We start from the raw sequence: 14,947 nt of genomic DNA, 5'->3' as shown, positions 1-14,947 counted from the left end.
ATCGGGCTTTTCCGTAAGCCATCAGACGCAATCAGAAGTTGTCCGAAGTTAGGAGTGACGTCATATTGACAAATACAATAAATGGAAGGGAAAACACAGCTTATCTTGGACTTCCAGCTGGTTCAATTGACTGAGACCAGAACGTCACTGGAGTTCATAAGAAACAACGGTGTCAATGTCGAATGTGTGGCCACGGACCGAAAATCTATGCAGAATGGAAAGGATTTTTTTCTGTCAAACTTTTTTTCAAACGTGGTATTTCACTGTAACCTATTCGTCAGCATTCAGTTTCATTCTGCTAAAACGTTTTGTACGCGTCATCTGTACCATAATGCATTGCGGGGATTCAAGCGCGCATTTCAACATGGCTTGCGTTAGTGAAAGCATGGATGTGACGTACTAATCCTTAAGGGACTGTACGTTATACAGTTTACGTACTAGAATTTGGCAATCTATGTGTGAGTCATCTCTGTCACCGTCCTTTGTACGTAAACCCTGATTATCTGTCCTTGGAGCCAACATCGGTTAATAAGAGGAAGGTGTGCCAGAGAGAGAGCCATTGTACACATCACCTCGACCGACCAGACTGTATTTTCTAATATGATAGGCAAGGTAGGCTAGATAGGATAGGCTAAACGTGGGTCTTCTGCGCCTGCGCCAATTACTGGAGTGTGGCCTGAAAAGTGTGGCAGGCAGCCATTTCCGCGTCGCAGCAGGTCATGGGTCTTATGCAAATTTATCCTTCAATTTTTACATGTACATCAGAAAATACATACATACACACATAATACTGTAAGTCTCTTTATGTTCGCGAGCACTTAATTTCGCAAAACTTAGCAAGACAGGAGTTCGCGAGGTCTTTGAGTTCGCGAAGAGGTGTTATCAAATGAATTTTTTCGGTAGCACAAGGTAAAATTTTGATATTTTGAACCCTCCTAAACGCTATTTGCCGCATTCTGAGAGGCAAAATTGTTGAGGAAAGGTACTCAATCTCAAGAAGATATGTGACTTTACCTTTGTGCCTAATGTCAACTCATTTGATAAAACCACTTTCCTTACTTTTTGATTGCCCCTCATGTTTGCCCCAGTTACTGACTTCAAGTGCCCATTCTTCTGGCTTCGATGACATTATCAATATCATTTATCTTCAGGACTGGTGAGTGGGAATATATGACTTGTGATAGACAGAATCTGCTGATGCGAATCCCGGGATCGGTCAATGGAGATAAGTTCCTGAAGACATTCGCCCAGCGCGCATCTAATGCCGCCTACATCAGAAGGAGGCAAAGCCTGGCACATGTTTTGGACACCCACAGAGCAGCACCTGGTTTTGACATCCACAGAGCAGCACCTGGTTTTGACATCCACAGAGCAGCACCTGGAACCCCTGCACAGGCAGCTGGACCAGACGAAGAAGCGAGATGGAACAATTCCATTGTATATACAAATGAAGATGATAAATGACATGTTTTATCAGCATCAAATGTAAAGGCTAGCAGGAGTAACATCATCCTTTAGCTATGAGAAGGGAGTAACAAAAAGAGTATAGTAAAAATTTGCATTAATTTTGAAGAAATACATCATTCGCTGTAGAAGATATACCATACAGAAAAGCATATTACAGGTAATAGCAATCAGGACGTTGTGTGTTCCAAACGATGGGAGAGCCCTGAACTATGACAGACTTAAGCGAAACAAGTGAGATCGAGCCCAAAGTACATTTAATCGATTTGATTGATACTTCGAAAAGAGAGGCTTATTATTTGGCAGATTAGTTTTGCGTCATCTTTAAAGCGTTAACAAGCATAACCTAGCGATCTTCATAGAAATTGCAACGAACAATATGTAGGCGGTGCCTAATGCCTCTCAGAAGGCAAGCATATATCCTATTATTTAGTCAGTCAATCACTGAGAAGCGTGAACATTTACGAATGCGGGTCTTGGAGCTCAAAGAGTAGTGTGGTCTTAACCCACTTTCTGTCCCAGCCAAGAGAAAAGCTAAAGAAGATTGTCCTTCGTAACAGATTGTACTGTCTAAAGAAACAGATGAATAAGAAACCAGTTTGCATTCGTAAAAAATATCGATAGTTTTAAACATGTTTTATCCGAGGAAACTTGGGATTGTGTACAAAACAACACAAATGCAAATTCTGCTTATTGTGACTTCATGCAAATTTTTAATTCACACTTTGACACATGTTTCCCCCTATCAAACTCTACAGCAAAGCAAAATCTAGGCATCGACAAGCCTTGGTTTACTACAGGTCTCCGCAAGTCCTCTAAAATGAAAAATAGACTCTACAAGAAATATTTAAAAAATCCTACACCAACAAAACTGCATAGTTACAAATCGTACAGAAACAAATTCAACAGGCTGATTCGAAATTGCAAAAGGAAATATTACCAAGACCAATTTACAGCTGCATCCACTAACATACGAAAAACCTGGAAACTAATTAATGAAATTATGAACAGGAAAAAGGCAACTAATATTCTTCCGAATAAATTTATTGATGGGGAATTGGAGGTATCTGATCCAAAAGCCATAGTAGACAAATTTAATGATTTTTTTGTAAACATTGGCCCCTCTCTTGCAAAAGAAATTGATGAAACAGATATTTCTCCTGAGTCATACCTTTTAAATTCGTACCCACCTATAAGCTCTTTTGAAGAACCCACCGCAACGGAAATCCATGATATAATTATGAATTTAAAAAACGCAGCTCCTGGCCAAGACGAAATAAGTGCCTTGCTGTTAAAACAGATTGTTCCCGAAATTCTAGAGCCAATAACACATGTTTTTAAGACTTCTCTGAGAAACGGAGTAGTGCCAGCAGACCTTAAAATAGCCAAAGTTATACCATTGTACAAAGCCGGAGATCCGTGTGTTTTCACCAATTATCGTCCAATATCAATCTTACCGGCCTTCTCAAAAATCTTGGAAAAATTAGTTTATAAACGGATTGTGAATCACCTTGAAATCAATAATATATTATATGCGCATCAATATGGATTTCGAAAAAAATACTCGACATATATGGCACTCTTGCAACTTGTTGACAAAATCACCACATCCTTAGAAAATAACGAATACACGATAGGAATATTTCTTGACCTTTCCAAAGCATTCGATACAGTAGATCACAACATACTTCTCAACAAACTATTCACCTATGGATTTACCGACTCTGCCCTTCGTTGGCTAAAAGACTACTTAACTAACAGAAAACAGTTCGTCTCTAATAGAAATAATATTTCCTCCCAAAATGTCTTAACATGTGGCGTACCACAAGGATCCATTCTTGGTCCCCTCTTGTTTTTAATTTATGTTAACGACTTGGCATCAGTATCAAATAAATTATTTGCTCTGTTTTTTGCAGATGATACAAACTTATTTATGTCCCACAAAAACTTTGACACGTTAGTAACATCTATGAATAATGAATTGTATAAGATAAATCAATGGTTCAAGGCAAATAAATTGTCCCTTAACGTAAAAAAAACTAATTTTATTATCTTTGTAGGAAGGAACAAGAAATACGATAAAGAAAAGGCTAGGATCTATATTAATGACAATGCTATCAATCAAGTAAGTCACACCCGTTTTTTAGGCGTAATTATAGACGAGAAACTTTCATGGAAGAACCAAATTGATTTTGTTTGCAAAAAAATTTCCAAAAACATAGGCATCATTAGAAAAGTCAAATCTTTGCTGTCACGAAACATATTTATGGTTCTTTATTACAGTTTGATTTACCCTTATCTAACTTATTGCAACATAATTTGGGGTAGTACGTACACAACATCCATCAATCCTGTTTACCTCCTTCAAAAGCGCTTTGTACGAATAGCAGCCAATGCGTCATTCACAGCACACACAGCAGCTCTGTTTCGTGATTTAAATGTTATGACTGTATTTGACATCAATAAATTTCAAATTGCCTTATTTGTCCATAAAATTGTCCATAATAGCTCTTCCCTACCTGAACAATACAAAGGTCTTTTAAATTTCAACTCAGATATCCATCACCACTATACGAGACAACATAATCTTTTAAGATCAATTAAGACAAAAACTACTCAAAAACAACATACAATAATGTTTAGAGGCCCCACCGTATGGAACAATCTCAGCCAAATTCTACAGTCCTGCTCGTCTTTACCTAGTTTCAAAAAACTTTTAAAGATAGATGTCATAGAACATCCAAGTATTACTTTCTCCTGATTTGTTTGTTTTCCTTGTTTTCCACTTTTCCTTTGGTATCTGATGACAAAATAATTCATATGATTGTTATTTTTGTATAATTTTGACCTATTTCTTTATAAATTGTTATTCATTATAATACTTATTATGTTTACAACTCATAATTTACTTAGTAGTTCCTCTTCTTTTCATTTGTTTCATTAGGATTTATGTTAAAATTCCAATTTCTTCTTTCGTTAGTTTTTCTTAGTTTCGATGATATATAATTTTGTAAAAATCCCATTTGAGTAGTTTAGGGGAGGCCCCCGAAAAGCCGTATAGGCTTCTGGCCTCTCCTGCATGTATTCTTTACTCTATTTCTCTTTGTTTTTTTATATTGTACATGTGCGAAGAAACAATAAACAAAAAAACAATAAACAATTCCACTAGAGCCCCAGCCTCGACAGGACAGTGCCATTGTCATGCACAGGTACAATCTGCGATTGTCACATGATCTAGCATATGAGAAGAGGGTTTCGTGGGTCGAGAACTCCACAGGGCTCGGGAGAGTGGCGATAGTGCCGAGGCCCCGAGAAACAGCAAGCAAATTAGAAATGCAGGGTATCTTGCCAACAAGAATGATCGGCCACGGGGCTACAGAGGTAACCTTGCGGATCACATACATGCACCAGAGAATCGTTTTCTGTATGATTCTTTTTTGCAACGAGTCTCCTCGGGAAAGGATATGGTTCCCACTGGCATTTTTTATGCTAAAGAATGATGTCTGGGACGTGAAAAGTTTTGCTGTGCTGGACCAACAGGTGTGAACACGGTATTAGCGTTCGATAAGACAATTTTGGCCAACTACACGTGACAGTCACTGTATTCAAGTACCTAGCTGTCACTCGTAGGGACACCAGAGATAATCAAATCTTTGCAGGGCCCATCTTGATCCATGGGAACTCGGACATTATGACGTTTGCTACTTTTCCCGCCGCCCTCATCTCGCAAAGATCGTGACAGAAATTGTATCTGCCTTGCAACGTCGACAATCGTGCACGCCGGTCGGTCGCTAAGGTAAAGTCCCAAATCACTTAGGAAGTATCGGGTTACCGGAGGCCTTCGCCGGCTCCCGCCAGCCGATGCCGGGGAGCCTGTGAATCTGTCCAAATGTCATAAATAGTTTCAAGAGGATCCTCGCGTTCAAATGAAGAAAATTTGTGTTGCACGTACATGGCCCAAATATCAGCGTATCTATTTCTGTAGAAAAATCCGGTTGGCTTAAGGCCTGAGTCTGACGAATCCCACATTTCAGGACGGGAAAATCAAAACCATACAACTTGAATTGGCAAAAAAGATCAATTGAAAATCCTTTATTTTTGCAGTTTAAAGAACGTTACCGTAATACAACTTTTAGTCGGTATCAGGACAACTCGGCCCATTTCCAACTCGGCCCATCGCAAATCTGGTCAACTCGGCCCATCGCGGTGGTCAACTCGGCCCATTGCCGAGGTCAACTCGGCCCATCGCCAAATTTCCGCAAAATAAAACAAAAAAACACCTTCTAAACCACAACCTCATGACTGCAATTTTTAATGTTTACCCGCCGTGTCCCGGGTAGTAACATACATGTACATGTTTATAGTAACAATGTCTCCTTGCGTGATTGTCAGACAACTTCGAATTGTTATGTTTTTTGGAGCTCCATACCGCCGGTGCTTTTAATAGGCAATCAACATAATTTTCATAGAGACCACGTCTTTTTGTCAGAGAACTTCAAACTGTTGACTTTGAGGTTTTTGGGCCGAGTTGACCAGGGAGATGGGCCGAGTTGACTAGGGAAATGGGCCGAGTTGACTGGGCCGAGTTGGTAATGGGCCGAGTCGTCCGACATCCCTTTTAGTCTTTAGATGATCCTCTGTATATATGTACATCCTCTAGCTCTCAGTTCTTTGGGAGGCAGTTTTATCTTGTGCATCCCTCTCTATGTATGGTTTGTTACACTTCAGAAAAGAGAATGAAGCAAAGATTTCAATTGTGTAAACAATAGCTTTAGTAAATTGTAATATTGTTGTCAATGTATCTATGTTTTCTTTATCTACTAATAGTTATGTTTTCTTTCTAGATATGTGGTGAAACCACAGGTAAAAACACTCGGCTTCTTCAGCTGTCCTGAAAAACTCAGAGTAAAGTGGACTAAAGCCATGCACCGTGATAGCTTTTGGGTAACAGGCTCAGCAAAGGTTTGCGGAAACCACTTTAGAGAGGGGAGGAAATGAGACATTGACCCTATACCAACATTAGTCTTGAAATGGAAAAAAAGAGAAAGAAAAGCGATGCATGCGACGCATGCTTTTCAAGAGCGAACAGCCTTCCAAAGCCAAAGAACCCAGTATTGCAGATCCTGTCAGGATGAAATGAAGATAATGACATACATCCGAAAATAATTTCATCAGGTTGGTAGAACATAGGATATTTGGAGTTTCTTTTTACACAACCAGGTAATCCAGGTAATAACTAGGAGAAGCAGTACTCTAGTCAGAAGCCCTGAAGAAGGTGTCTGACAGACACCGAAACGTCAGCAGGTGAGATTACCTGGTTGTGTAAAAAGAAACTCCAAATATCCTAATGACATACAGATTATGCTTATGTGCCACTCCCTAACACTGGTACACTGCTGTCTGAAGCAATGTCAAATTCTGACATACATATCTCAGAGCTTGAAATTGATTCAGAAAGCAGTGTTGAGGTAAAATCTAATTCATATTCAAATAAGGATTTTGCTGTGGAAATTCTTGCTGTACGTCTTCTGCTTCTTCTTTCCTGAATGCAACACTTCATGAACTTGAGAATGAGAGTAAAAATGGAAAGAACTTGCAGAGAAGCAACAGAATGAAATGGAGCAGCTTAAGAAGAAGGTTACGGAATTGAAACATTTTGGAATTCAACACATTAAGCACTCAGATGAAATGATGAAACTTCTCACAGGACTGGTTAATTGTGCTAAGTTTAGATGGGTGTTTGATGACGTTAAGGACAATCTCTCTCAGCTGCAAACTACACAGGAGAGCAACGTAAGTCAGAGAAGAAGTATAAGATTAAAGCGACTAAAAAGCCTTGGCCCGCACGCTTTCTGGACCCAGAGGATGAACTACTGTTGATGAAGTTAAGAATGAATCTCGTTGAGGAGGATTTGGCTCTACGCTTTGGTATTAGCCCGTCCCTTCCATCTCGAATGATATCCACATGGGTTACACTACTTGGCAAAGGACTGGAATGTCTGGTGTACTGGTCACTTGGTGAAGCTATTGATAAATATGTCCCATATCTACTTGTTGAAGGCACGAGCTCAGATTGGCTTCCAGTAGACTTTTGTAGCCATATACATTGAATATTGCACCAATGCTGTTTCGTCCTCTGCTGATAGCTTGGGGGCGACCGACGATTTTATCCCATTGCCTTTTGTTATATCCGGTCGTGTAGGGTCACGGGGGGTATGATTAACGCTTTATCTGTCGCGTAGACACTTATACTTTGCTCCCTAAGCATTCGGATAGCTTCCTGTGTATCCGACACGATTATTTCCTGTAAACTCAAGGTGGCGGACTTGGGTGTGTGCATCCACTTCTTCTTCAATATCTTGGCTCTAAAGAACTATAAGGGCTTATCCCATCCTGCCTAACACCAGACACCTCAACATGCTCTAACATAGCCTGTCTTTAAGACCAACTAGTAGGAATATACTAAGACTCCCGTCTCAGTACGATTTTTATAAAACAATTATTTAAAACTATATGACCTCATCCTTCATCAATCACTAGATACCGGAATACACTACCGGTATATGTTGAAAATGCTTCATCCATACAATCATTCAAAACACTGTGCAAAAGAATTGTGACCCCTGACCTTCATTCCTTACGACCCGGCACGATATGGACTATGAGTATGGATACGATTCTGTAATGACACACAAATATGTTACGTAAATATCAGTGTATTGTTTTTATGTGTGTATCTAGGGCCTCCCTGAAAATCAGTGCCAAGCCACTGAGGGAGCTACCCTAGTAAAAGAATACAGAAATAAATATATAAATACGATTGTATGTATTTAATAACTTATTTCGACTCCTCTCCCACCACTTTGACCTTGTTGAAAAGCGGCTATGTGGAGGAACAAGCATTCGAAAGAAAATAAAGGATTTTGATTGATTGATTGAAAAGAAATCAAGGAAGTCGTTGCTAAATCATTATGAAGTCTATACTGAGAATGGCAGTAAGGACTTTGATGTAAGGAATGTGATGTTTGCGGTAAGACCCTCCGTTTAAAGGAATACCTTTCTCAACATGTAGCGCACCACTCAACAGTGAGGAAGTTCATGCGTGAGGTCTGTGGGAGAAGAATTTGCAAACCCGGACAGGCTTATCATGAAAAAGGTGCTTGGGGACAAGTGAAAACACTATTTTTATATTTGTTTAACACAGATATGTGTATGTCACATCATAAATGTACATACTGGTATGTTGAAAAAGAGCAGAAATATGGTAGTCCAAAAGGTTCATTATTGTCGGGTTACTAATGTGAGGACAGTGAGCAAGTGAGGAACCGTAAATTATCTATTTGTAAGAAAAATACACATATTTGCTTAAAACATAATCCGGCTCTTTAAAAATATGCACTTTGATATAATATTCTTATAGGCTGTCTTTTAGTGTGACGCATGAAAACATTGTACCTCAGTGTTTCAATAGTACCTACCAAATTGCTAATTCTAACTCTAATTAGCAAAACCTTTACAGTCTAAATATACTGAAGACCTGGATGCCTGAAGTGTGCATAAGTGATGACCACAACAGGATGCTAGTGGAGTGCAGGTGTTTAAAACTGAAGCAATCAAAGTTATTGAGAAGGAGATGGGGGTTCCACTGAAGGCTGTACATATGAGTTTACAGATGGGTGTGCAGCCCAGTATAAAGGAAAGAAATCATTTTATGATATTTCTGTAAGAAAGCAGCCGGATGTAGTTAGAAACTTCTACGATACAAGCCATGGTAAGTCTGTTTGTGATGGTTTGGGAGCTATTGTTAAGGGTAGCTGTTATCAAGCTGTTGTAAGTAGAAAAGAGATCATCTGCAATGCTCACGACATGCTTGGATATTGCAAAAACGATTGACAGTTCCATTCAAGATTGTCAAAGGTAGTACAGGTAAGTATGTTTCCAAACGTGAGTTCTTTTTCGTCAATAAATGTTCTGTCAATCGGAACCGTCCCAACATCAAAACCCTGCCAGGTACCCGAAAACTTCACTCAGTGAAGACCGTTGGCAAGGACTTGCAGCTAGAAACACGCAACCTATTGATGAGGATTACGGAAATCTATACCAAAATATAGGAAGCTGTATTTTTGCTATGTTGATCTAAACGAATAAAGATTGAAGAGATGTGGATGTTCAAACCTCCGCATAACTACCCTCCATGTATGGCTATGAAATATCTGCATCTGCATGCCGTATCCCCTTCACCCCTCAAATATTACAGGGCAGACAGAAAATAGTGCCATTTTTAGACAAAGATTATGCAACAAAGCTTTGAAAAATATCGGTGACTCTGTTTTCAAAAATAATTATTGATACGTGTAGATATAATAATTGCCATTATGATCAATCTTACATTCGGTATTGAATTGAGCTGTTTTGCGCATGGATACAAATGATTGTTGTGCCATGTGTCAGACTCAGCCAGCTTGCCAGACTGCGTGGATTTCGAGCTCATGTTATGTCTGGCGTTTTGGCGTGCTTTTGGCCCGTTTTTGCAAAGCGGTCATTCTTGAAATTTCTTAAGGTATTGGAGAGTGTTGCTGAGTCAATGTGGGTGGCAAAAACTGGTCTGGTGCCCGTCAACATTATCTTTCGTGTTGTAGATGGCTTGCGTTGTAGATAGTTAAAAGGGAGCCAGCGCGCCCTCCCTTTGTTGGATATCCTATGTCACTGCTTCCCGCCATTCTGTCGTTGGTTGGGTCGTCACGTTAGCGCGGCTTCCAACATGTTTTGTTTTAGTTTGTATCAATGGATTTCCTTTGGTCTTCCTGTCACGTCGTCAAGTCGACCAAGTTGTGAAATATAGATAAAAGTATCAATTCATATTCTAACAGTCTTTATTTCTGGATGTTAGTGTGACTGGACAAGAGCCCACCTCTTCTGTATGGCGTATCGAGTTTCACAGTTTCCCGCCATTGTGTAACTTATGGGCCTAGGCCTGCTGTGGTGATGGTGTTGAGTTGCGGAGATGCGCGCGTAATGGCCTGAGAGTAGACATGCCCTCATGGATGTTTCCACCATTCACTGAATTTGTTTGTTAAGGGAATAGACATAAGTTGCCTTGCATCTGCCTGTTTCGTGCGACGATAAATCATAGCCTCACACGATTCACATTATTAGCTACCTAAGTACATGTGAATCTACTTGCAAATTATATTTACTGATCAGTGCACGTCTTTGCCAGACTGTGTGGATTTCGAGCTCATGTTATGTCTGGCGTCTTGGCGTGCTTTTGGCCCGTTTTTGCAAAGCGGTCATTCTTGAAATTTCTTAAGGTATTGGAGAGTGTTGCTGAGTCAATGTGGGTGGCAAAAACTGGTCTGGTGCCCGTCAACATTATCTTTTGTGTTGTAGATGGCTCGTGTTGTAGATAGTTAAAAGGGAGCCAGCGCGCCCTCCCTTTGTTGGATATCCTATGTCACTGCTTCCCGCCATTCTGTCGTTGGTTAGGTCGTCACGTCAGCGCGGCTTCCAACATGTTTTGTTTTAGTTTGTATCAATGGATTTCCTTTGGTCTTCCTGTCACGTCGTCAAGTCGACCAAATTGTGAAATATAGATAAAAGTATTAATTCATATTCTAACAGTCTTTATATCTGGACGTCAGTGTGACTGGACAAGAGCCCACCTCTTCTGTATGGCGTATCGGGTTTCACAGTTTCCCGCCAGTGTGTAACTCATGGGCCTGTGGTGCTGGTGTTGAGTTGCGGAGATGCGCGCGTAATGGCCTGAGAGTAGACACGGTCTCACGGATGTTTGCACCATTCACTGAATTTGTTTGTAAAGGGAATAGACAGAAGTTGCCTTGCTACTGCCTGTTTCGTGCGACGATAAGTCATAGCCTCACACAATTCACATTATTAGTTACCTAAGTACATGTGAATCTACTAACAAATTATATTTACTGATCAGTGCTTTTGGTTATGTCAGACCACAAGTCCACGTCTTTAGCAAGCTGTCTGATCTTCATGCCCTTCTTTTGAGGTTTTCTTACTCGGGCATTGAACTGGTAGTCCTCATACCCAAGCGACTTCGTCCAGGAAGGTAGTAGTACTACTCAAACAGCCCATCACCTTTAAATTCTGTGACAAGACTTTCAAAGTCCCTCTTGTACCTTCCATCATGGCTGATTGTTGTGGCATAGGTGTTGAAAGAACCTAGTCCAGCTTCAGTGAACACCCTGTCCAGCTCGCGTGCAAATGGAACACTCATCTCCGCACACCTTTGGACATGTGTGTTGGTATACTGACCAATAGGATGCTTCAGCATTTCTGAAAAAAAGCACAGTTACTATGACATGGAAATTGTGCAATTGTGTTATGTATTATGAGATTTCATCGGAACAAAACGTCATTGTTATTTTTATTAAGAGGCAAGAAATTATGCAACTTTCTACTTCATAAGATTTAGGAATTGTGTCTTTTACATTATTTGGTCATACCAAGTCGCTGTTGAGGAACTCCTTGATTAGGTTCAGACCAATGTTTCTACCAGGCCCACCATTCAGATTTGTCACTCTGTTCCAGGTCTAGTTGTCAGGCAGAAATACTTCTTCTCCTGAAACAGTGCATGAAGATGACAATTGAAATGAGAATTAAACAGCAATACTTCAAATAGCAGTACTTCATCTTCAGCTGTGACTATCATCAAAGGTTGTACCGTGATGCTTCACGATAGTGGGAGAATACAGCAGTGACTGTTAACTTTTTGAAATGTTTATTCACAAATAACACAACTGTACATAAGGCACCACCCAGCAAATCAAATTAAATCTTATAATATCGCATGAAGTATTCCATTTACCACGGTGTCTCTGTAGTCTTCCCCTCCATATGTTCCACTTGGTAGATTAAATGACTGTACTTAGGGAATGTTTGAAAATTTACCCAGTTACTCTGGGTAGTCTTGGCTTGGACAAGTATATCTTTCTATATAATATAGTCCTCTTTGGATGAAATACGTGTACATTTAATCATTCAATGAAGTCAGAATGTAACATTGCCACTTTGAGGTTTGTTTGTACAGTTGGCTATAGTTGGGACAGTACTAAAGGACGTGGTGTATATTTTCACAGGGCTGGACTATTTACTAAATTGCGTGTGTAAAATTTACTTGCCCTATATTGGGCAAGCCAAGTACATCATCTGGCATTTCGTGGAGCTTACAACCACTTTTGCTTGTGCGTGTTTCCGACATGGACGAGGGCTTCTCCTGCATGGCCGGGGAAATTTGAATGTCATGTCCATGCAAGGATCACCCCGGCGCTTTCTCTTCAGTCGTGTATTCTGCCACATCGATCATCAACTGGTAACTGTCAGCTGCTCACCTGGCATATTCATGCACGGCAACTCCCTGATAATGACAACACCTAGAGTGAAGTCGTTCGCTTTAAGGGGGATAACTCCCCTTTCTGTAACATAACTTTTGTGTTGGAGGCGTCGTCAGACTTGAGACAGGCGTCTTTTTTTTTAGCAGTATGACAAGATCCATCGAACTCATCATTGGTAATAATGGAGCACAGAAACGAGGACAACTCTGTGGGGACCGAAGCCTTTGCACGTGCCGCTGTCAAATCCTCAATCTCGATAGGCTGAATCCCAATGACTTTCGCGGAATCCTTTATTCTCAACTATATAATACAAATATATTCCTCATCCAGTTTTTAGATATCAGTCTTGCCGCGACTCGGAACTGTTTTTGCCGATACAGCTCCATTAATGCCGTCTTGCAAAGAAAGAGAACTAGAGTACACAAGTTCTGGCTTTGAAAGGTCAGGCTGTGCATGAAGCACTCTTTTGTACTGGAAGTCATGTTGAAGTCGTCGTTTCAGGAGTTGAATGTACTTCGAATCTTAGTTACACAGATATTACTTCAACCGCGTCAAATGCCAGCTTTTTTTCGTTTTGAAGGGGTTTGGTAGCATTCACCCGACTGTTGGTCCTGCCTTTCCCGACATCACCTTACCTGCTTTACTGCAGACCGAACATTGTCGTGACAACATGGGTCATACTTTACGTGCTGTCCATCACATATCGAAGCAGAACGCAGTAGAAGGTTGTTAATGGAATGATAATTACCTATTTCAATCTTGATATTTGTTTTCCTGTGCCTGTGACCAGGTTAAGGTTATCGAATGTGAAAAATGTTTTGATGAACTATCTATGTATACCTTTCATGAGTGCATATTCATCAAAGAGATTCGGTCAAGATTATTCTGTTGTTTCTCATTGATATGTTGCAATTTACGAATCTCAATACATATACCTTGTTATACAGCTTACTGATTGGTCCTCCCTTCAGTTGACACTTATCTCAGTGACTTTGAGTCTGGGCGCCGCTGGACTTGCACCTCTGTGCACCTTGTACCTCATAATACACTTATAAACCGGAGTTTACCGGACACTGCAGTCTGGGAGTCAAAAAACTATATCACAATGCCACAACAATAAGAGTTGAGGGTTAAAATAATTACTACTGAACACATCGCGGTTGAAGTTCGCGGTTGAAACAGGGTGAAGGCTGGCAAAAGACAGAACAAGCATATTCTGCGGTGATTCGAAGTTTGCGGTGAAGGGGATATAAGTCATAGTCATTGTCAATTTCTTTGTTGTTGTTGTAGAAGATGTTGATATCATGTTGTTTTATCATTGCTGCTGTGTTCCATACCTGCCTTTTTACCAACATTCAAAACGAGTAGGTAGTGCATGCGATAGAAAGCCATTTGATTACTTCATGGTAGGAAAATGCAAAACAGAAATGATATCAAAGACACATTGTCCACTCCATGTAACTGTCTATAAACCTGTGCTCCCAGTTTCGTTGGGCGGCAGCGATTAGAATTGCTGGCTGAAAAGTAGGCCGGCAGATAAAAAGCCCTAGGCCATGTAAGAAATGTGAGAGAACAACCAGTGGTCAGAATCTAGTTATCAGGATATGGGATTCTGATAAACAATTAAATACACAGGAACACACTCTGCTCACATGGAACTTGGTGCCGCTAGTACCGCTAGCGCTGGTTCCGGGCTCAGTAAGGCTTCCACCTGGACACACAGTCACACGGTTCAATTTAATATTTTAACTGATCATAATGACATCACTATTGTTACCCATGCCCTGTCTATGCTAGTCTGACAGTAGATAATAATTATCATTATAATAGTTACATATTAGAAAATGATAACTGGTATAGATCTTTTTAATATTGGCAAGAAAAATAAAATTATGCACTACGTCCACCAGACAAAGCCGATACACTCATGATTAGATGTTTTGGCTTACCCTTGGCAGGTTCGGCTATTGTGTCCAAATCCTCCACACTTACTACGTTGATACACACTGTGACTGACATTTGCCTTGTTTTGCAGTCCTTTTGAACTATACAACCAGTGTATCTCCAGGGCATCCCCGAGTCCATTCAAAGTGTTTCCTCTCGAGAACCTAGCCTTAATA

The sequence above is a fragment of the Branchiostoma lanceolatum genome, chromosome 12 (genome assembly GCF_035083965.1).
Source record: "Branchiostoma lanceolatum isolate klBraLanc5 chromosome 12, klBraLanc5.hap2, whole genome shotgun sequence".
Lineage (NCBI taxonomy): Eukaryota > Metazoa > Chordata > Leptocardii > Amphioxiformes > Branchiostomatidae > Branchiostoma > Branchiostoma lanceolatum.
This window is presented reverse-complemented; position numbering follows the sequence as displayed.